Source organism: Phalacrocorax aristotelis, chromosome 1 (genome assembly GCF_949628215.1).
Source record: "Phalacrocorax aristotelis chromosome 1, bGulAri2.1, whole genome shotgun sequence".
Taxonomy (NCBI): domain Eukaryota; kingdom Metazoa; phylum Chordata; class Aves; order Suliformes; family Phalacrocoracidae; genus Phalacrocorax; species Phalacrocorax aristotelis.
The window spans coordinates 159,706,982-159,728,999 of record NC_134276.1 but is presented as its reverse complement, the minus strand read 5'-3'; the positions used below and the strand labels follow the sequence as shown (position 1 = coordinate 159,728,999).

Below are 22,018 nucleotides of genomic sequence, written 5' to 3'. Positions count from 1 at the left end.
GACGCCAGATTCCCATGTGTTAGTCAGCAACACAGCTCTGAAGTCCCATAAAGGTTGCAAGAGATCTCCAAAGCTGTATGTCAGAGCAGCCAGGACTCCAGTTATGTACCAAGTACCCCAGCTGCTTTGTGAATGTTAATCCTGCCACTGCCCTGGAGCATGCAGGCTGACAGAAGATTTTTTGTGGAGACCCACCTGGAGGTGACTGCCACAATCAGGATGTGAAAGAAACAGGCTTAAACTAATCTGGGGAAGCATGTTCTGTTGATGGCTAAGTCCACAGTTATGAAACAAAAGATGCAATAAGCAAGAGAGATACCCCCGCGCTTCCATTGCTCAGGAACAGAAGAGGCAGCTCTGCTTGCCAGAGAAGCTTACAGAAGCAATAGAGGCTTGCTGGCTTTCAAGGAGATGTTTAATGTAGTATCAACATCAGTATCCTGGGGCAGGAGTGACGCAGGAACTGTCAGTGAGATCCTTCCACAGGTAGAGGGATCAGTGCATGAAAACAAAGTGGTAGTGCTCAAGAATGCCAGATTTCATTTGGAAAGGAATCTTATTGTGTGCTTTCCATGGCATTATTGCTATTCCAGCTAAAGGAAAAATATTCTAAATTGATAGCACCCTTTTAATCCCATATCTTAATTGGTTGAGAGGAGTAATCTGCCAGTGCAGAGAGGAGCAACAGGCTTTTAGCGTAAAAATGAAATTACCTGCCCCTACTGCACTTTTCCTCAGTAGATCTCAAAACACTTTACTAGAGGAAGTCAACTTCAGTATTTCTATTTTATAGAAATAGTTCGTGCAGTTGATATTATACTCTCCTGTTATGCCTTCATACAGTAGGAAAGGATTTTCTGATGGAACAAACTGTCTTTTGTAATTGGTAAATCACTAGTATTTAATTAAGCTAGCAATGGGATGATGCTCATCAGCAGTTTTAAAATATCCCTGATTCCATAACTTTGGGAATAACACTTTTATAGTCAAATAAGAAAATACACAAAACATAAGATTTGTATAGGAGCTTTATTCTCTCTTTTATTTCCATAACTACCACTAAAGTCTTTCCTCCTGCACATGGGAGAATAAATATCTTCAATGCAGAATGGGCAAGCGTTCAGTGAAGTGGCAGAATTATCTAACGGCTAATTTAGGGATGCACATAACCAAAGCAAAGAGGTGGCAGTTCTTTATACTAGCTGCAGTTGCATTTCCTGAATTCCTCTTCAGAAGCACAGTGTGTGTCTTTCATCACGGCACTTCTCTGAATCTCTGATTCGGTTGAGACAATGATCTGTTAAAAGTCTGAAACTTTCAAACACAGAAGAAAAGCACCTTGTTGCTGCTATTGCAAGTATTATCCTGATTTGAGAATGTGGGCTTGATATTTTATGTGTGCATGATACTGTGCAGCATGTATGGGCACTCAGAGAATTTACTGATCCTGAGGTGGATTTCTTGGTTTTCAGAGAGTACATTTACAAGGGGTGTCTGGTATACTGAATAGGTATCTTTCTTCTTGTAGGATGGCAGAAGCTTCCTCTTTCAGTTCATAGCTGTTCAACATGAAAAAAACAAAACCAAAACCCAAAGCAGATACCTTCAGAAATCATCTCTGCTTTATTGTAAAATACTCTCCGTTTGACCTTTCTAACATTGTAGTCTTGTAACTAAGAAATCTCCTGACATAAACTTTTATGTAAACTGCAGGTAAAAGCATACTGAAGGTTATCCTGCAAGTAGTCACAGGCTCATCCACAGGCTTTCCAAACACAGCATGTGATCATATGTTCTTTCCCTAATCCCCACGATTAATTCATCAAAACAGAAAGAGTTTGCTTCCTTAATTCATATTGTTAATAAATAATGCATTTTAAAACATCAAAATTTAGTCTTCTCCTCTTTTGAATGCACTATTTCTCCCACTTACTGAGTCCTGTTGTCTCAGAGCATGATTTGCTCCACTGGAGGGGTAGGATTTCATACAGGCATACCCATGCTAGCTTTGGACTCTACCTCTCCAATACTCACGGCAGTACAGAACTCAGCCCAGAATAAATATTTGAGCATGTAGTATCTCAGACCAGTTTTACTGTCTGCTCTAGACTTAGCACTACTATTGCTACACTGATAGACATTTCAGTGGGTCTATATGAGCTGTAGTTAGAGCTGTGACAACGGTTTAGTAAACCCTTGTTTTTATTTTTTCTCAGAACTGGTTTTCATCCAGATACTTAGTTTCCCTTGACCAGGTTTTTATTTATTTCCCTGTAATATTGGGGCAGAAGCAGAGCACAACCGCACTACAAACCTATATGATGTACCTTCTAGAAGAGTGTATTCTGTAATCGCTGGTGCCACTGCATCTTGGTGACTTCCTACGCAAGTCCATTAGTCGTCGGTGATACTGCTGGGAAAGAAGCTCCAGAAGAAGGTGGCACAGAGTAGCAAGCAGGGAGGACAGGCAAAGGGGGGCTGTTTGGGCAGTGAGGTAGCTCTCTTACTCCTCTAACGTATCTGCTAAGCCAGGAAACTAATTCTTTTGGCATTGACAGTAACCTCTCAAATCCCAAGAGAGCACACAGAAGCTGTTCCACAGCACCCTATGCCTGCCAGCCCAGAGAAATGTGTGATGGGATATGGGATCATGAGTCCAGGGTGAGAAACCGCAAGGATGTATCATTCATTACCACCACCCACAGCATGCCTGCAGATGTGGGACCTAAGAACAGCGTGCTAGTGCAGAGAATGTCAGGATGCTGAAGCGTGGTAGGCTGCCGTATGTTGGCAAGTGCAAGATTACCTAACCCATGGTTAGCGTGCAGTGTAGGCAGGTTTTATTAGCAAAGTTCAGACCATGATGTGCTAATTAAAGAAGAGGTTGTCCTAGTTGCTAGGGAAATGAATGCTTTCTGTATTGCTGCTTCTACCCCAGCAAAGCACATTCTCAGCTGTCCCTCCAGTTGCATTTGCCAGAAAGAGGGGTCAGGGCTTGATGCTGTTGCTTCTGTGCTTACAGTGCTCCTGAGAGCTGATTTTCACGTCAACAGTCATAGGTGAAAGGGATGCCAGGGAAAAGTGGTTTAAAACACTCCTTTATTGGGTACCTGTCTAGTGACAAGCTCCACTTAAAACTAGTGGTTTCAGGGTATATTGTTTTGTTTTTTAAGCTCAGTTCTGCTTCCTTAGGGAAAGATGCAGTCCCGACTAGGAGGTCTGTATGCTTTAAAATTGGTCTAACTGTCAGCTCTTTTGTAAGGCAGAGGCTGACTGAGTGTTGGAGACAGTCCTAGAATGAAGGAGATGTAATGGTTTGAATTTTTTATTAGTAGAGAAGCTGGCTACCACCAGACAGGCATCTTGCTTCGCTTAGTCTCATGAGAAAGCATTCTCTGATTCATTAGTCCTTTACCATAATACATACAGTGTATAGGCAGCTGCTAGCAACATAAGGGTGCATCAACATCAACAGGACTGAAAACTGCATATTCTGAAGTTAATGTGTAAGCGAAAAACTGTCTTCATGGTGTGGTCCATTGCTGGCTGCTAGTCCCACAGCAACTCTGTCATCCTTCATTCTCAGTGTGAGATTTACGTCAGTCCCAGCTTGAAACTTAAATGATTGTGTACGGCATCTTCAAAGCATTTTTTTTCTTTCCCCTCCGCATCCTCCACAGAAAACTTGTCACCAGCACTACAAACCTTTCTCCTCTGTCACTCCCTGGAGCAATGGTTGGCTGTAACTTTGCCTCTGTGAGAACCCAGAGCCATGATTCTCCTGTGTCATGGAGATGAGCAACAATAATAAAATTCTCATTAAGAGAAAATTATCTCTGTCTTTGGGAGACAATAGAGCTCCACATTAACCTCCAGGTCCCAGTATGCTGGACTGCTGTATTTTTTTCTTCTTATGCTTTTATTTCCTGAAGTAAAATTCCTCTAGCTGTCTATTATACTGCAACACGTTCCCTTTACTTCGTCTGCTCCCCTCCTACCTCAATGCAGACGTGGTAGCATCTGGCATCACCCCTCCCTACCAGCTGGTTCGTTGCTGCATTCTCTGAGGAATAAGCTACCATTTTCCAAAGTCCCTTGAAGTCACAGAGTTCCTCTTCTAACTTTTATCTCTGAGGGCTCTAACCCCAATGCGACATTTATTTCTCTTTCTCTCAAAAATGCTCTCTCTGCAATTTTATCTGGTATAATTTTGCATTGCAGACTCTGCAATATCCTTTTTTTAATTCAAATGTTTCATCTGCATTGCATTCTCCAGAAAGGGGCTGTGAAACTCTCATAACACAAAAATCTTTAGCTGAACTTCAAATTGAACTTGACAAATGAGCAGGAACGTCTTGCTGCCCCAGACTCACAGCAGAGACTGGAACCTGCCAGAATCTCCTGCTGCCTGCTGGAGGCAGAAGTGGACTGTTAGACTTCGAATATTTGGGAAAAAGTTCCGGGAGAAGGAAAGCCAGCAACAGCTGAGCCTAAGTTCTTGCCCTGAGTTATTTTGCTTTGGTGTTTTGGTTGTTGATGTGGTTGGTTTCTTTTTTGAACAATCTTTCTGTTAATAAAGGTGGAAGCAGAAAGGATGAGACCATGGTGCTATGATGAAGGCCGCATTTTCATTTGCATTTTGGCGGGAGATTCATCAGTTTACCGGGAGGGACAAAAGCAGCTGTGAATATTCTGAGTATCTGTTGTGTGAAGAATTGTGAGTGCTCATGTGGGAGAAACATTTGCCATAATTAGGTATTATTAGTCTCAGTGGTCAATGTTCATCAGAGGTTCATCCCATCTAACATAGCCTTGGTCTGTGATGATGCCTAGTGCTTCAGTCCTTGCCAAATTAACAGCAAACCAAGATAGAGAGACATTTCTAAAGACCTTTGCTGCATATAAAATGTACCAACCATTTAAAAAATCTCTTGAACAATCTCCTTGGATAAGATGTTAATGCATTTATTGGAGATGCTGCATTCCATACACGAATTTACTTTCAGCATGATCCATATTGGATAATAAAAGGGGGCAGGAGTCCTTGAAAGATGTAGGGAACTCTTAAAAAATTAGGGATTGTTTTCTACACTGTATTTATAAACCAAATATATCAGTTCTTCCTTAAATTCATTTGTACTCAGAGTGGATATTGATAAAACGCCCTCTCCCTTTTATAAGAGATCAGATCAGGGATAGGCTCAGCCCTTTTGTCTTAACTTTTGCTTTGGTCTGTAACATTTGGAGACCAACTGACTGCACCTCTTTAGTGCACAAGCTCAGACTGGGCAAGAGCCAAAATAGCTGTTTTGTCCTTCCCATTTAACCTCTATAGGATTATCATTATTTTACTCATTAATGTACCACTGCCTGTCATCACATTCACTGGTCTCTCCGTTCAAGTTGGCTACTGATGGGACAGTTGGACTCAATGGTTAATTATTCATCAAATTAATCACTACTTCCACTTGTGAGGCACATCTTTAGTGGTATAGAAAGTGTACTGCATTTCCAGTGAGGAGGTTACAAAATTAACTAAAGGTATTTTGAATGTTACACAAATTGGATTAGGTTTGTTGAGCTAGCCATTCAGTGCACTGGGAGATCTGTGGGCTGCAATTCAGATTTTAGTCTTCCCTGCTTCTTCTCTATGATTTTCTCCCAGATTTCATTTTAATTACTTCCTTCAGTCCTCTGAAACAGCATAGTCTCTTTTTCCTTCATCCTTTGCATTTATTTTTGCATAGGTTTCTGGCTCCATTATCCACCTCCACCTTTTCTTTCACCATGCTGCAGTACCTTCTCCCTGCCATACCCCTCTCCCCTGCCCTCCATTTTTTTTTTCCCCTCACACATTCTTAATGCTTATTTTTATTTACTCACTTGTGGGGATTTGCATTCAAAGATCATCTTCCTGCTCAGAAATTCCCAACCTCCTCTGGAGGCCAGTGTTCCTAACCTTCCACCAACCCATCCCTGCTTACAGATGGAGCGCTGGCTTCTTGACATAGCGGTAGAGGAAGGTACAACAGTGACTCTTACTGTTGGCCGCCATCCTTCTTTCCCTCGCATGTGCTCCTTCTCATCTAGCAATACCCATCGGTTCTGGACAACCCATGAAAAAGTCATCAGGCCGGAAATTTTGTGTTTTCCCACTTGCTGTTACTACCAGTATCTGAGGAGTTGAGTTCCGAGTTAGACACCAAAGATACGAAAAACGTATTAAAGATTACATAATGTTCTAATCAGGTTGTGTCTTTTTGCTAAAGGAAAAGATCCTCTTACAGGCATTCCCTATGCTTTTTGTAGAATAGCAGTGTAAAAAAGTGTTGCTAAATTTCAGTGCCTACAACAGTATGAGCATTTAAACGCATATATTCCCAGACGAGAATCAGTATTAACAGTGAGTTAAAGCTTTTAGACTGTAAATCTCACCAATGCAAGCCACAAAGGGAAAAAGAAAAAAACAAGAAATAAGCAAAAAAGTTCTTCAGTACCTTGACTGTGCATCCACAATTGTTCTTCGTCCTGGTTACCTTTTACTCCCTCCCGCTGCCCACGTGTTTCTACTTCCACCCCTGAATTACTGCTTTAACAGATCAAGGGAATCTGGAAACATATGAAATGAATAGATCACAAATTCAGAAAAGAGGTTCTTGTAACTACGAAAGTAGAGAAATCAGGCTGATTTGTTTTTCCCCTCTGAAAAGAACATGCATCAAACCGAAAAACTAATTCTGTATCACAGATTACTACTTAGGAACTTATTTCCCAAAGCAATGTTTTCATAACACCAGTAGCAGATTCCACCTAACTAGTTCTTCTTTACTACTGCATCTTTTGGTTCTCTCTGAAACAATTACTTTTGTGATAATTGATTCAGGATGTTTAATTTTTTTTGTTTTTCAAATAAAGGAACTGGGAAGGGTAGGGGAATAGAGCAGATTCTTGCCAAAATCAGTGGAGAGATTCAGTGCCTCATGAGACGTATAGACCCTGCAATTCTAGGAGGGGATTCTGCATCATTCATTCACCAAATCTCACAGTTTAGAACATAGGGAGACCCTTATTTTGTGTGTAAGTGAATGTGAGATAAGGTTTTAAACAATTTATGGATCTGTGTACTTCGGAGGGAGGGTTGTTTTGACTGTTGCTTTTAGAAAGGTGGTTAGTTTAGTTGTATGGAATGTGAATAGCACTGTATGAAATTACTTATCTCTCACCCAGAACTACTGAGAGTAATACCTTTAGGTAGCATTTCTTGATAGAGAAAAATGTAGTAGGCTTTCCCTAGAATTAAAAAAAAAAGCATTTAGGTGTTCAAATATACGTAGCGATCCTACCTAGTAATCTCTAATGATGATAAATGGTTCATGCACATTTGATTTTCACTCGCCTTCTGTTCCCGTGTTGTCCCAGACTGGGTCACCTTCCACCATTCAAAAACTCTTAAGAAGCTGCGTTTTTTGTTGTTCATTTGTCAAAACCTCCCAAAGAGGTAAACAGGGCACACCAACTTTTATAACTAATTCAGAGGGGTTTTCTGGTATACACGTAAGCCCCAGTCCTGCAACGCAGTGCCATCTCAACACTTCTCACAACACATGCAAAACGCAATGTTTCTGCCTCAAAGCAGGGTGACTAAGGATGGGGCTGCTGTTGCTATGGGAAAAGAAATGGAGGGAGACAGGCTGCTGCATACCTTCAGCAACTCTGAATGGGTGGGTAGCCTGTTGCTGGAGACAGCACTGCTGGAGAGGCCTCTAAAATGCAGCGGTGGACATAACACCAGACAACCTGCCTGTTCCCTGGGTGGTGACAACTGCAGTCACAGCAGCCAACCTGGTTTTCCATGGCCCTGGCATAGACAAAGCAGCTTGCTGGACCACAGCTTACCTAGTCCACACCTCGGGCTGGTCTGCTGCAAAGGTTTACATGTTCCTATAAAAGCCTTCTTGATTTCTCTGGGATAATGGGCAGCATGCAGTGTTTAGCATGTCTGTACAGTTTTTTCATAGTTGTGGTCTCAGCACCCATAGTTGTTGGTGACTCATTGAGGCTAGAGATGGGATCTTCAATCATGTCCCAAAGAGCCTCAGACCTCCACCGAGCCACAGCACTTGCAACAAGCTCTGGAAAATTCCTGAGCTCCTGCAGCTTGACATCACAGAAACACATAAATATAAAGAACTTATTTGAGATAATTTGCAGCGACTGCTAAAATTCACTTGTAATTTCCTCTCCCTCTGAGCCCTGTTTATTTGGACTCCTGTTATACAGCATGTTCAGAATCTTATCTAATGTCCACTTGTTTGGGGCATAGTTTTTAACATGCATGCCAATTAGAAGCTATGTAATTTTTCTCATTAACAGACTTAACCAGTCAAAAAGATATTTGTGCCCACATTTCCACCAGTTACATTCCAGCCTGGTGTACTGGCGTGTTCATTTCACCTAAACTTTGTAAGTCCATGATCCACTCTTTGGTTCCTTCCTCTTTGCTCACTGCCCCCTCCAAGTCTACTCTGTAACATTATTTATGGTGTCTGGTTTGCTTTGACACTGTCTTCCCCAGGTTTAAAGAGCCAGTGTACTGCTGATGTGGTTCATCATGAACGAATGTCTAGGTCTCAGGAAAGCAATAGGTTTGAGCAGCAGTACTGGAGGCAGAGCTGGTAACAGCCATAGTAGCTACAGGAAGAGGCTAAGGAATGAAGTGTACGCTCTACCCACCTGCAGAATGGTTTGCTCTGCTACCCAGCTTAGCCTTGTCAGTCTGACAACATTGTGCAAGGTCCCCAGGCAATTCTTGTGATTGCCCTCAAGTAGCACTGAGAGTATTTGGGATTTTGACACTTAAGCTGGCAGCCTGGTGTCGGATGGATCCTTCAGAAATATGGTAAAGTTTCAGCACTGTCTGCTGACATCTGCCAGCTGAAGATTTGGTGCTCAGTACCCAGGAGACAGATGAAGTTTCAAAAGCTGGAGATGGAAATTTCTTTTTTCTCTTTCCCGCTCAGAGGGGAGTACGTGTAATTTAAACTGGTGGGGACGGTTTACTTTTAATTAAAAGAGACAGGATATTTTTAGTATTGTATTTCTAAGTAATTTCTATTAACTACTTGTCCTCCTGCATTTACTCTTCCCACTTCATGCAATTTTAGAAAATAGGTCCATATCTTTCTATCCCTGGTGAAATGACACACACCTAATGGAAGCATGGATATTGCTTTCAGACTCCTAGAGATAGCAGCCTGCTAAGAAGCTAATACATCATTTTGAGATAACCATCTTCAGTCTCCAGAGAAAGGCAGATGCCCCAGGGTCTCCAAACATTCTGATTTTTAGACCTTTGTTTTCAAAAATAAGGGAAGAGGAAAATACAAAAACATAAAAGGTATCTATATTTTTGCATCAAAATTAATTGGGAAGTAGAGAGTTGTGGGGCTAATGACCATGTGTAATCCTGTCATTCAAAGGATGTTAATCAGTCCAATATATGCTAAGATTCTAGGGTAGAAATTGCCACTTTCTCCCTAGACTTGGTGCAGAACTGCACAACTACTCTGTGGACAGGCTGGATGCTGGGTCTACTGAAATTTCCTGCAAAGGATGCCTTCAAAGTACCATGTTAAGCGTCAGTTATACCAGAGACATACACTATGCTGAAACTCCGTTGCCCTGCATATCTGAGGCGCATTTGTGAAATCTCAGGCTCTCTGTCCAATGCAAACATTTTGTGACAACTGGTTTCAAGCATGTCCTTCTTCTGAGACTATTCTTTGCAGCAGAGGAAACTGAAAATTAGTATTTTCCCAAAGGCTACCTCCCTTCCTAGCAGAAGGAACACAGGTCTAGAAAAATCGACTGGAACATAATATTAATTCAGCTGGTGCAATTCCTTTTTCAAATCAGCCTTTTAATGTCTTAAGACAGTATGCTCTGCTTGCACCTCTGCTGGATTTGACATTTTATCACCTGAAGTTAGTTAAATAAACATTCTGCTACAAGTTACTGCAGGAAGGGTAGGCTACAACTTTCTCTGTTGTGAGTGTAAATCTGCTCAACAGTAGTGAGAGAGATTATCAAAAGAATCATGTGCATGTGATTACTAGTATATAGAACAATTGATCTACTGAGGTAATGGGGCAGATGGATGGAAATCAAGCAATGACAGCTGTATCTTCTATCACCCAATTTGTCATGCAGGTGTCACTTGCATCTAAGCCTTTACCATGTGCATGCTGGTGGATACAATCGTCTTCCTGTTCGTGCCCTGTTACACTGATGCTGTCAGAAAATTCTTCAAAAAATGTAATTCATTAGTGCCTCAGTTTCTTAAAAAATGCCCAGAAGGGAGAATACCTGTTGTGAGCATTATTTCAGGGAGCAAACCGCAAATCTGATGGCAGAATCCTATTCTAAATGTAGGCGACACAAACATAAATGTTTTGGGGTGTCAACGTTCTGAGACCTTCAATTGCATAAAACACATCTGGGCATCTAACTCTTATTTGTGCCTATTAGTGTTTTTTTTTCTATAAATGCCATCACTAGAAGGAAACTAGGAAGAAAAGCTTCCTGTTCATATAGGTACTTGTGAGTAATGCAGTCAGTATAAGCTTGAAGCAACAAGAACTTCATTAAGACCCCATCTTCTCCATTCTTTTTCTGTAATACCCAGCCTTACACGCAAAAATACATTAATAGAACATCACTGTGGTTGCAAACTGAACTACACAGTTAGGAAATGACAACTAAATTCTCATCTGCAAAAAGAATTTGATACACCTTTTTTTTTCAGATTATGATACAATTCCTAATTACATGATCAGAGAGTGGTTTCTGCCAGACCCTTACTTTTGCAAAAAGGTCAGGTGCAGACTTCACAGCACTCTTCAGTATCCTCACCTCTCTTCGCAACATCTGATCTCTTCATCCAGACAATCCTGGTTTTCATCTTGTATCCCAACTCCCCATCAAATCTCTTTTGTTCTCTTTCTGTCTCCTGTGGAGGAAATAAACTCACCATTGCTAATTCCAGTATCCATCCCCACCTGAGCTTGAGTAGAAAGGGGTAACCAGTTTAGAAAAACTCCATTTTGCTCCTGCAGTGAAGGATAGAAAAGAAGAAGAAAATAATAAAAAAAACCTCCAAAATTTATGTCAGGGATCAGCAGGTGCAAAGCCTGGTAACAATTCCAAGGAGAGTGAGCTTTCTTAGCTGCTGTGTTAGACTGGTCAAGGAAGAAGAGGTCTGAGCTCACCTCATGGATAGAGTTTCTTTCAGGATGCAGCTCTTCCCTTTTAGCAACTCTCTACTAAGCACATATGGAGTTTTTAAAGGCTTACATAAGTAAAATCCATTTTTTTTAATGCTCACAGACTGGTGGCATTGTTTCCTAGCAGAATTCTGAGAGGATTTCTTAATCCATCACTAGTTTCGAGGCTCCAGTCGCTGACCACCCAGTAATATGTGACCTCTCAAACTTGTCACAGATTATCCTGCAGAAAGAGGACTTGCAACTAGTGCTTCCTTTCAATGAGCTAATCCATAAAAACAGGGTAGGACTCCTATACTACAGCCTAGTAATTGCCATAGCAAAGCTACCACTGTATTTGGCAAATTCCATTCTCAAGGAGTTGTATCTTTTTCACCTTGATCTGGGAGAAGGTAAGGAAACACAACATATCCTGCCGATGGTCACTTGTCTTGGCTGCATCTATTTTGTGTTTGGTTATGCTGAGTGGAAGAAGGTGGGAAAAAGTTTCAAAAAGCCATCGGCATCGAGTCTGGTACTGGAAAAATCTCTCAAGTTATTACCTCTCATTGGAACTGCTGTAATATCAAGCTGGCACAGAAACAATAAGGCAGCACGCTCTGAAATATTGTCAACATGGGCAAAGGGCACCACGCCAGTATAATTTCCGATTCCAGCACTGAGATCTTGTGTGTTAGTTGAAGAAATTATGTTTAAAATTATTTTCTCTCTCTGTAGATAAAGTCCTTCTTTTAACGGACTTAAACACGTACTGATTTTACTGGAAACTTCGCTTGGTCTGGTCATTTAGGTGCTGCAGGAACTGTGCATTCTGATGCCATCCAAGGTAGTAAAAGCTTATTCCTTTCCTTAGTACACAATCTGATACAGAATGCAATTTTAGAGTAAGTAGCAATGCCAGCACCTGTGTGGCTGCCAAGCTCAGAAATGCAAATGCACACACAGAGTGTAAAACACCTAATGAATTGGTTGGGCTTTCTTGTATCTGTTCCTGGATTCCTTCAATGTCACCTTCAGACTTTGAAGGACTGTCCTTTTTCTGGGTCTGGCCTTATCTGCTAGACCTCTAGTATGTCTGATAGCTTTAGTTGCACCTAAGAATCAATGGAAAAAAATCCTACCATGTCAAGATACAGTCTAAATCACAGAATATTGAAGTGTTAAAGTACTTCTCTGAAAAAGAGGTGTTTAATGTTGACAGGTGTGTTGGCACTAGTATTGGTCTTGCCTTGTTGCTTGACCTTAACATCAGCTTCCCTGTAACTGCTGTTGAGGCTGAGGAGGATTATCCTTTTGTTACTGACAGTTTCACTGCTGAGATGGGTTGACCTTTCCTATTCTTTTGCCAATGTATCAAGCCCAGATCATAGCTCACAACTTCTCAAATGCCAGCAAGAACACAGAAACTTTCTTTAGCATTGACAGTCTTGGCCAGAGAGCTGATGCAGCTCACAGTCGCATCTCAGCCCCAGCAAAGGAACATTTTATTTTATTCACTGTACACTTCTGAGATGCACAATCACTTGTGGCCACTAAATGAGTTCATGTTTGTATGCTTGGCTGTTCATACTGTGCTCCTTGTTTATATTCAGAAGCCTGCACATATATTTCCATTGTGCTTTTGTCTGACAAGGACATGAAAGTGGACTTTGTCAATGTTGTTAGACTGACAGAAAAGATTCATATTGGGCAGTCTTACTGTTGCGATGGTCAAAAAGCAAATAAGCCCAAGTCACTAGGCAGGATCTGTGTTTCATTTTACCCTCCCTTCATTGGATAGTAGCAGCTATAACACGTTTCTGATTTCTAGAGAAATCCTCTAGGAAATATCTAAAAGAATAGCCCTCATTGGGCAAAATATGGAAGTTCTAAGATCTGACTGACAATTATGGTAATTTAATTTTGCTCAAAAATATTCCTATTTGACTCATTAGGTAGTGATTCTTACAAGTAAGTTTGGGGTAACTTTCCTTCCCACAGTGCCTATTTTTAACTCAGGTTTTTTTAATACAGATTCTAAAGGCCTGACTGTTGATATAAACTTAAAATTATTTTAACAAGTCTTGATATCATGCATTAACTTGTAATAGGATCTATGTTTTTATCGCTCATCTGCCTGTTTTAATTTTGTTTACATTTTATATTTACACTTACCCTTTAGTCCTGTGTAGATTTTTTCGGTCAGACTTGAAAGAGCTTTAATACAAAATCAGCATAAATGTGACAAAGGCCAGATGTGTTACTACTGACACTCTGGCTGCCTCAGGAAGCAATCCAAGCATTCACACTGGACCCTCCAAATATGCCTATACCCACTGACTTAGGGATGTTGGAGCCGACAGATGATGCTGGCCGTAAAGGACATTGCTTGGACTGCATGGAACTTCATAGACATCTTAACATTGTTTACTTAATCCTTATTAGGGTTACTGTCTTCAGTTGTCTGAAGAGGCTATTTGACTGTGGGAATAACTCATTTGTCACAGGTATTCTCTGAGTTCATATAACTGGCAGTTATTACTACTTTGTGGCAGAAACACTCTGTCAATGATTGAATGAGCCTTCCCGCTCTCTTAAAGAAGATGCAATTCTTCAACTACTGTAAGGCGAGTTTTCCTTCTAATTAGTATCCTGGCTCTGGGGAGGCCTGTATTGGTAACACTTTCAGAACTTAATGAAGCTATTCTGAAAACAATTAAACCTTCTATGTATAAGACAGGTGCTTCTAATGGAAATAAAAGGTCTTGTTTTGATCAGGTAGAGTATCCTCTTTTTCACCAGAGTAGTGAAAGGTGTCCTTAGATGAATTAAAACTAAGTGTGTAAGGCTAATAGAGGAGAAGTGATACATCCTGTGCTTTAATACTTCCAGAAAGGATAGCAGATATTAATTATAAGGTCTACAATTCATTTAAAGCTTTTCATAGTCTTATTTAGCATTCATACTGCAGGGCAATAAATGGAGAACTATAACGAACAGAGTAACGAGAGAGAGACACTATATCCTCTATTTGCTTGGGAGTGAGGTGAAGCAGTCAAATAGAAACAATTACTAAAAGAGAACTTCATAAAATTGTGTGTGTATGTATATACGTGTGTGTATATATATTCCTGGAACATAAAGGATAGTTTAGATTGAATACCACTGAGATCAGTGCAGTTGCTCCACTGAATTCAACATACCTGGATTTAGGCTTAAGACTACCTGGGTCAGTTTCACCTTCATAGACACTGAGGTTTAAAATTATTTTAAAGTTTGTCCAATGCTGCTTTTCTTTCCCAGAAGATTCTGTAAAGGGAATGATACATATTAATACTGAATTGTTATGCTACTGTATATTATCCAGAATTTCACTGCAAACAGCATAGGTGTGAAGATTCCTTTGTAAAACAAACAAACAAAAAAAGAAACTTCAAACAGAGCACTTGTTACTTTTTTTTTTAGCATGCAGTTATGAATTACTAAGAGCTCTGGAAACACCGGCATTGACTTTAAAGGGTATGAAAGAAAGTCTTTTCTGAGATAGATAAGTCATTTTAGCAAAACAGTAATAAACTATTTCTGTAAGTAGAAATACAGGATTGACTTGACCATGGTAGGTCCAAACTTAAAGTACTATCAACTTGAAATCAGGTTAACTTCATAAAATTAAAGTTGCACCATATTCTTCTGCATATCTTCACGAGTTTTTATGGTTTTAAAAGCGCTATTCATTTAAAAAGACCAACCAAAGAACCAACCAAACAAAAAACCCCCAACTATTCTCTAAATGACTGAGTCACAACAAATGGAAAGCAGTAATGGGCAGCAATGAAAAAAAACCACCCACTGAAAGGTCTGTCAGAGATATAAAACAAACAAATAGGAAAAACCTCTGTCCTTCAAGTTTTCTTTGAAATATGGCATAACACTGTCTAAGACTCTAGGATGTTTACCTTTTTGCATCTAGAAGCACAACTGAATTCTGGGACAAACCCATATGAAAATCAAAATAAGTTAACACAGAACAATCAGTTTATTGTCTGAAATGTATTTTGGCATAAAAGAGAAATAATTTATGTTTTAATAACTTAATTTCCTTTGCATTCTGAAGTTTAAGGTTTTCATGGCGTGTTCCGGTTATTTAAAAGCTTTCAGTTTACCAGTCTTCATTTTTTCCCGTTCCTATAACCCCAGGGAATCTGGATCTTGCTCTGACTTTCTTGGGTTTTCTTGATTTTTCTTCTTTCTGTTACATGCACAGGGAAATCACCATTAAATTTTAATTTACTCCCTTTGTGGACAGAATATATAACAGAGCTTCCACTTTACACTCAAGAACTGGGAATTTATTTTTCCAGAGGAGATTAAATTTCACTTATTTCTTGTCTGAAAGCCTTTTACTCCTGTTCTGCAGTAGTCCTGTATTCACTGCAGTGGCAGATAACAAGAATATCAAGGGTTAGGACTTGCTTCAGACTTTTGGTCTTGCTCTTCATGCTCTGATAGTACTAACAGTTGTGCAATTTAGTACCTAGAAGTTAAGAGTGGCAATTTATAAAGAGTCACAAGCTTCTGTGTTGAAGTGGATCAGTTAACACAATCCAGCCAGCCTGCTGAATCAGATTTGAATTTCTGTTCCCCATGGGAACATCCTGAATGGTTGATTTTATGAAAAGTAGCTGTTTCACCAACTCCACACAAAAGCAGGTCATGGAGAACTTGGCTTTGTCCATGCATATCCTGTATCTTGAGCATGACACAGCAGCATCAGCCTCACTAGGTATTTAAAATGCTGATTAACCACAGGAGTGTGTGTGGAGCAGTGGGGACAGAACATCTTCCTGGTTTTCGGGAATGTTTTAGCTTCTATTGCAGCTGGCACAAAATGCACTATTAGAGTAGTAAAGCACTTTTCAGTCACCCCCTGAACAAAGCACTGTCTTTTTCCTCAAAAGACCTCAGAGTGGTTGAATTCAGCTAGACCAATGAAGCAACTGTAAGAATGTGAAAATGACTTCACTGGTGTTAAATGGGAGATGAACTTCCTGCACTTTTATAAGTTAAAATACTATGGGCCTTATACCTCCCTTTCATGTAAAATGGTTCTATTGGGCATAATTTTGTTCATCAAAACCCAGGTAAACCGCAAGTGTTTGGGGTCTTACAAACAGCCTTGAGCCTATTTTCATAGAATCATAGAATGTCCTGAGCTGGAAGGGACCTCCAAGGATCACCGAGTCCAACTCCTGTCCCTGCACAGGACAACTCCAAAACTCACACCATGTGTCTGAGGGCATTGTCCAAATGCCTCTTGAATATCATTAGGCTTGGTGCTATTGCTGCTCCCCTGGGGAGCCTGTCCCAGTGCTCCACCACCCTCTGGGTAAAGAATTTTTTCCTAATATCCAACCTCATCCTCCTCTGGCACATCTTCCTGCCAATCCTCAGGTCCTATCTTTGGTTGCCAGAGAGAAGAGATCAACATCTGCCCCTCCTCCTCCCCTTGTGAGGAAGCTGCAGACCACAATAAGGTCCCCCCTCACTCTCTTCTCTAGGCTGAACAAACCAAGGGACTTTAGCTGCTCCTCATATGGCTTCCCCTCAAAACCCTTCACCAACTTTGTGGCCCTCCTCTGGACACTCTCTAGTAGCTTTATACCCTTAATAAACTCTGGCACCCAAAACTGTACACAGTACTCAAGGTGAGGCCGCACCAGTGTAGAGCAGAGCAGGACAATCACCTCCCTCGACTGCCTAGAAATACAGAGCTTGATGCACCCCAGGACACGGTTGGCCCTCTTGGCTGCCAGGGCACACTGTTGGCTCATGCTCAACTTGCTGTTGACCAGAACCCCTAGGTCTCTCTCCGCAGGGCTGCTCTCCAGCCTCTTGTTCCCCAGTCTGTATGTACATCCAGGGTTGCCATGCTCCAGGTGCAAAATCTGGAACTTGTCCTTGTTCAACTTCACACAGTTGGTAATTGCCCAGCTCTCTAATTTGCCTAGATTTCTCTGCAGGGCCTCTCTGCCCTTGAGAGTGTCAACAGCTCCTCCCAATTTTGTGTCATCAGCAAACTTAATTGGTATTCCTTCCAGTCCTGCATCCAAGTCATGGATGAAGAGATTAAAGAGTACCAGCCCCATAATGGATCCCTGCAGAACCCCGCTAGTGAATGGCTGCCAGCTGGATGTAACCCCATTTACTACAACCCTTTGAGCTTGACCCATCAGCCAGTTGCTCACCCATTGCATTAGGTGTTTATCCAGCTGTACGCTGGACGTTTTGTCCAGGAGGATACTGTGAGAGACAGTATCGAAAGCTTTACTGAAATCAGGAAAGCTTACATCAACTGGCTTCCCTTGGTCAACTAGGTGGGTAACCTTGTCATAGAAAGAAATTAAGTTTGTTGAGCAGGACTTTCCCCTCACGAACCTGTGCTGGCTGGGACCAATGACTGCATTTTCTGTCAGGTGTTTTTCAGTGACTCCCAGAATAATCTTCTCCATAATTTTGCCAGGCACAGAAGTGAGACTGACAGGCCTGTAGTTACCAGGGTCATCCCTGTTGCCCTTCTTGAAGATTTGGACAATGTTTGCCAGTTTCCAATCAACTGGGACCTCTCCAGATTCCCAAGAGCATTGAAAAAGTAATTGAGAGAGGTCTCGTGATGACATCAGCCAGCTCTTTAATTACTCTCAGACGAACCTCATCAGGCCCCATTGGCTTACAGGGATCCAGCTGGTGCAGCAAGTCCCACACAAGTTCAGCGTTGACTGGGAGTTTGTCATTCCTATAGTCACGGTTCTCTAGCCCACGGCCCAGAGGGTCCTCAGACCAGAGGGTCTCAGGTGGTCCCAGAGCCCATCATCACTGTTGAAGACCAAGGCAAAGAAAGCATTAAATGTCTCTGCTTTGTCTATGTCCCTATTTGTGAGATGACCATTTTCATCAAGCAATGAGGCAACGTTATTTCTGGCCTGCCTTTCGCCATTAACATACGTTAAAAAGCCCTTCCTACTGTCCCTCACAGTATTGGCCAGCTTCAACTCTAATCGAGCTTTGGCCTCACAAATTTCCTCCCTATGCTGGCGAACAGCCTGTCCACAGCCCTGCACCCTGTAGTGCTGTCCATGTTGCCAGACCTTGCTTCCACTGGCCATATACTTACTCTTTTCACCTTATTGCTAGAAGAAGATCCCTGCTCAGCCAAGCCAGCCTTCTGCTTTGCCTGCTTGACTTCCTACCTTTTGGAATTGCCTGCTCCTGCACTTAGGAGGTGGTACTTAAAAAGTGACCAGCACTGATGGACCCCGGCACCTTCGGAAGCTTTTCCCCCAGCGACCTTACTAAGTAGCTCCTTGAGCAACCTGAAATCTGCTCTCCTCATACCCAGGGCTGAGGTTCTTGCTGGCTGTCAGTTCTCCTCCTGTTACCATAGATTTTAGACTTGACTGCTTCATGGTCGCTGTGGCCAAGGCAGCCACCAATCTCCACTCCACCCACAAGACCCTCTCTGTTAATAAGCAACAAATCGAGGAAGGCACCTTTCTTGGTTGGTTCCCTTAGTACCTGTACCAAGAACTTTTCTTCCAGATGGTTTAGGAATCTTCTGGACCTGTTTGTCCCAGCTGTGTGGTATTCCCAGTTGACACCTGGCAGGTTGAAGTCCCCCATTTTATTTGCTGATGTTCTGGTGCAGTGAAAGTACCATAACCTGGTTGAAGGTGTGTATTGTTACACCTTTATCTCTTGTTCCAGTAAGGAAAAAAACATGAAACCAAACACTCATGTGATAATTTCACATCAGTATAACTTGATCAGATAACGCTGTCTCAAAACTGACATGTTTCTATTAAAAAAAAGTTCTAGCTTACAAAATTTTTTAACAATGGGACTATTAAAGCGTTCAGATTTTCAACCATATATAACAGCCAATTTTTTTTTTAAACTACATACTTGACATTACTATAGGTTTTGCTTTTTTTTTGTTTTTTAAATGTAAATAGACATCTCACTCCAGAATCTGTGTAGCTTCTGGAGAAAGCTTCCTTCTGGCTGAATGAAATCTGAAGTGCAAATATTTGCATCTAATTTCTTCTACCTGTCCTTGGCATAAGGATCCTTCTGCATTGCTTGTTTACTCTATGTCCAAAGCAATTGCCACTTCAGGATTTTCAAGGACAAAGACTGATGGAGCAATTTTACGATGAATATGAACAGATTACTTGCGTATAAACACAATTTCTGAAAAGCTCTATCTTCACAGGTAGTCATTCCTCCTGTCCCTGTTAGTTTTTGTAACCTAGTGGTAATCATTCTTAGGCAGAGCCTCTGACAAATGCTGCTCTGGGTTTGGACAACTGTTGTCCATTTTGTGAGTAAGTCACCAACCAGACAGATGCAGAGTAATTTTAAGTAAGACATTTTGCTTCAGTATGAAGTGCCATTATTTTTCATGTATGGTGGTACATTAGGTAATCCTGATAATCCGTGCCACTCTTAAAACCTAAGAATTTTTGTGGGTGCGGAGACCTGCCTGTTCTAATAGCCAATAAGAACATTAAGAACCTGCAGAAATTTTTCAATATTTTGTAGGGTCAGACTGACAGTTTACTAGTCTTTAAGACATAGCATGAGACTAAAAAAAGTGAAACTGCTGAGAATTGCAGTAACAGGCAGTAGACAACCTGGCTTTATTAATGATGAAGCCGTATACGCAATCTCGTTTCCACCTCCATACATCCCCAGCAATTCGTTCGTTGTGACTGTCACCAAAGCAGTTACAATCCTTCATCAGTGCAAGAAAACATTATTACATGAAGGCTAATCCTTTAGCTTCACTTAGGGGAATGGACAGATAAGTCACTTCAGTACAGCCCATTTCTGACTTTGATTTGCTCATGAAAATAACTAGCACAATAGATAACAATCTGCATGTTACTGTAGCTTCCCCAGAAAATTGTTCATATCAGAATTATTTTTACAGATATGCAGGGTTTTTTTTCCCCAAAATGTTTTCCTAGTTGTCATAATATTTCAAAATTTGCAGTTAGTAACGCTTATGTGATATTACTGGCATGTTCAACTTCATGATTTACTTCAATTCATCTGATACCACTCGTGACTAAAGCACCAGGAAGTGGGTGCTGCTGGCGGCAGAATGCTAAGCTTGATGGACCGATGCCTTTATAAAGTCTGGCAAACACTATCTTGCCATGAATAATAACCTGTTCCAGAGTTCAGAATATTTTGGTACAGCATACTGCAAAACATAATTCCTGTCCACAACAAAGCAACTTCTGAATAAGTTATAGCAATCAAGCAGTTGATGTAAGAAGAGAAAGTAGCATCTGTGGTATCTTTTAGAGAACAATGTTTTTCTCTTAAACTACTCCCTTACCGTTCTGGAAGAAGAAAACAGTAAGTACTGAATAGTGTCCCTATTATTTCTACTTCTGATTATTTACATTGTTACTCAAAGCACGCGTGTACTTTCCTTCCTCCTGCATTCTAAGAATGGATCAATGCCTTTTTAAAATCGTAGTGTACGCACATTTGCTCCCCTCCTCTCACTTCTGTTCTCCTTGCACTCCCCTCGAAATTTCAGGCACCCTCTCCACCCATACACAGTTTATCACGTAGGTCCTCGTAGTATGCTAACGTATTGCAACCATCCATTTTACACCGCTAATGAAGTGAAAGAAAGATGAATAAAAATAACAAAAAAAAAAAAAAAAAAAAAGCGTGGATGGTTGTTCTATGCCCACGGCAAGAGGGGAAAAAAAAAAAAAAAATGTGCATTTATCACTTCACTCTCAGCAGTCACCAGCGCGCAGGGGAACAACACAGGGACACGCTCCGCCGCACTGAAGCGACAAGATGTGGCACTCGCTCGGGACGTGTGCCGGTACAGAGTTGGGTCTTCCACCGCCGAGCGCGCACGTCCGAGGGCTGGGCTCCCCTTCGCCCCGTCACGGGCAGCCCGCCACCGCCGCCGCCGCCTGAGGCGAGGACCGGGCCGGGCGCCCCTCGCTCTCCCCTCACTTACCCCAGCGCTCCGGCCACTCGCCGGCCGGGACGGCGCGCTCAGGTGCGGCGCTTGGGACGGCCGTTCGGAGGGCGATGGCCGGCGGCTGGGACGGCCCTCAGGCAGGCGTCCGCCTGCCTGGAGGCACCCCGCCCCGCCGCCTTTCCCCACAGCCCCCTCCCGCGGGACGGTGTCGCTGTCACGGCCCGGCCCCCCTCCGCCTGGGCCCAGGTGTAGCGGCCCCGGGCGCGGCGCGGCGCTGCGCCGGCGGGCGGGCGGCGGTGTGGGCCGCCGCTGGTTGGGCGCTCGGCGCCTGTCGCTGGGCGGTGTGTCAGCGGGCTGGCTCCGCCTCGGCCCCGCGCCTCCGCCCGCCCATGCACAGACATGACACAGACACACAGTCACTGCAGCTGCCGCTGAGCCCGGGGCAGAGCGGCGGCGGGCACCCCGCTCCCGGCACCCGCGGAACGGGCAGCGGCGGCCGCCCTCGGCCCGCCGGGCGTAGCGCCGGCGGCGGGCAGCCTCGGCACCGAGACCCGCAGGGGGCAGCCTGGCACCGGAGGGACCCGGCGGGGGAAGGCTGGCAGCGGGGAAGGGGCGGGAGGCGAGGAAGGAAGGAAGGGGGCAGCCTGGCACTCGGACTCGGAGGCGGCCGCCGGGCACCGGCACGGAGCGAGCCCGGGCGGAGCGCGGCACCCAGCGGCCGCTGAGGCTGGGCCGGCAGCCG

The 22,018-nt window shown here is 42.6% G+C and overlaps 1 long non-coding RNA gene across 3 annotated transcripts; it reads right to left on the bottom strand.

Moving 5' to 3' along the window:
• Positions 1-1,017: 1,017 nt before the first annotated feature.
• LOC142048722 (uncharacterized) lies at positions 1,018-21,612 on the bottom strand. 3 transcript variants are annotated; one of them, XR_012657521.1, is made up of 4 exons: positions 21,313-21,612; positions 14,465-14,570; positions 5,884-11,108; positions 1,018-3,754 (listed from the first exon to the last, which is right to left on the bottom strand). It is a non-coding gene; the product is annotated as an uncharacterized LOC142048722 (long non-coding RNA). The 3 variants fall into 3 exon arrangements; XR_012657520.1 differs by having other exon boundaries at positions 1,023-1,314; positions 2,315-11,108; XR_012657519.1 differs by having other exon boundaries at positions 1,018-11,108; positions 21,313-21,599.
• Between the last annotated feature and the right edge of the window lie 406 nt (positions 21,613-22,018).